This window comes from Lepeophtheirus salmonis, chromosome 14 (genome assembly GCF_016086655.4).
Source record: "Lepeophtheirus salmonis chromosome 14, UVic_Lsal_1.4, whole genome shotgun sequence".
Classification (NCBI taxonomy): Eukaryota; Metazoa; Arthropoda; class Copepoda; order Siphonostomatoida; family Caligidae; genus Lepeophtheirus; species Lepeophtheirus salmonis.
The window spans coordinates 25,265,896-25,268,294 of NC_052144.2; positions in this window are offsets into that span (position 1 = coordinate 25,265,896).

A 2,399-nucleotide genomic window follows, 5' to 3' on the forward strand; every position below is an offset into this window, starting at 1 on the left:
CAAATTGTTCCTTTCTTTCGCCTACATTTTCCTCCTAGACGTTTAGTCTCTTTGATTTCGGATCATTACGAACATTCACATAAGTCTGTTGAATCTCTGACACACGAGCTTGCACATGAGCCTTAAAAGAGTCTTTATCTTTTCGAATTCAGTTTAATACTGTCTTTGAATCACTCCACATACAAACTTTTTCTGTTTCCTATTGTAACGCATTTATAATAGACTTCATCAATCTTGTCATGATCAACATCCATTCTATTTAATTCTAGGTATGCTTTTGATTAGAATAGAAGTTACGTAAGACTTCGCCGCTATAAACCTGACTTCAAAACTTCCGTCCCCCATTCTCCATCGAACAAACACACAGCCTACATAAGCTTATTCTCCTCCATCAGCAAATCCATGAATTTCAGGTTTTCCTACTAAATGTTTTGGACGTAATGATCTTATTATTTGTACTTCCTTCAACAGATCCAGTGATTTGATTTTTGTCTTCCATACTTCTGCTTTTTTTCTTCTAGAACAGTGTCCCAATCTATTCCTCGTGCCCACAACGATTGAAAATCAATTCGCAACTCAATCAAAACATGAGCAAATATTCCTAGGGGATCCCATATTCGAGCAATATCTGACAAAATCGTTCTCTTGTTAACTTTGATTAAATTTGGCCATTCTCTTACTCCTAGTCGTATATAATCCTACTCCACGTCCAAATTATACCCAAGAACTGAAATCACCATACATGATTCTCCTGAGCTTAACGCACTGGAACCCCATCTTTTTATTTTAAAACTTCCTCAATGCAGAACACGATCTACATCCATCATTATTTTACTAGCCACATCATCACTTTCCACGGGTGTAGCAATTGCCTTTTCCCCCAACCAAGGGATAGATGTTGCCTAAATAAAGTACTTTTGGAATAATTCGAGTGTTGTACATGTCAATTCTCTTTGGATATTGAAGTTCCTCCACCCTGGAATAGACATAATTATATAATAATGAAGATGTGACCAGTTTGAAGTAGAAGCTTCCCATAATATTCCAATCAATTACAAGTATTTCAAAAACTTCTTTCTTTGATTGAACAATCTGCAATCATACAAAGAGTATAAACTAATAGGAAGTATGGATGTTTTATCCTTAATGATCTTCAATCCAGCCTTCTCTTCATATGTAAATAATTTAAACTTCAATCTGTTTTGTTTATTGTTTTTCAGAACTCGCTCCCACCATTATGGTAATATCGTCTACCTAAAATCAAATTGAGTTATGTATCTCAATTTGTGGCAAAGTTATGGTCGATTATGCATTTTTAAACGTTTTGTGTTACCTTGACCTCTCAAAATTTAATGGTCTCTCTTGTGACCATATATAATCTTCATACCAGTTTGATCAAATATATCCCTGTAAATTTGTCGTTATCCTGGTGACTAACAACGAACAAGCAAGGGCAGAAAATTAACCTCTGTGGTGGATAAAAATAACATACCACGTGCCTGGTCCCCATTTATAAATAATTAACAAATAATCTGTGGATGTTGAATTAATCAAAATTATATAAAGAAATCGTGAAACAATCGACATAAATCATATGAGTTTCTACTATTAAAGGTGACAATAATTCGTTTTTTTTTTTATTGGTATAACTTCCGTGCAATAGCATATTAATTAGTAAATTTTACCCAGAATATATCACAAATAAGCAATGTCATCCTTGCTGTTTTAGATTTGCAAGACAAAGCCCTGACAGAGTAAAGAATAAAAAAGTTCTAGTAAGTTTTCCTTGGTAGCCATGTAACTGTGTTTAGTAATAAATGACAAAACTGTTAATCTTTATCCGCCCCAAGCTGTAAAAACAGTCTGGAATTGACGGAATGTACCTGGATCTTAATTACTGCTATGATTAAAGTATTAATTTATTTGTTAAGTGGACCACTAAGACTTTATGCTACCAGATGCTGCTTGTGGATTGCACATGGCACTGCAAGTACGCTAGGTATGACTTTTCAAGAAACAGATGAAGCAAAAATTACTACCTATCATGGATGGTACACCATATATTTTACAGCAAGAATGTTAGCAAGTGGGATGTTTTCTCCTCAAAAAAATTATACTCAGCGTAATACTCACTTTGTTCAAAATGCATACAAGCCAAAAAAAAAATTATCTTTTAGTGCAGAATCCAAAACTGATCTCAATTTTTCCCTCATTTATCTGAATTCTGAAATATCTGGGATCAAATATATTTGTATTAATCCTACTTTTAATTTGGGGAATGTTTTAAGGGTAAAAATGACACAGAACGGTAATAGTCCCGAATTACTATAATCCCAGATATTTCGGAATTCAGATGACTGAGAGAAAAACTGAGACCAGTTTTATTGATTCTGCGGTAA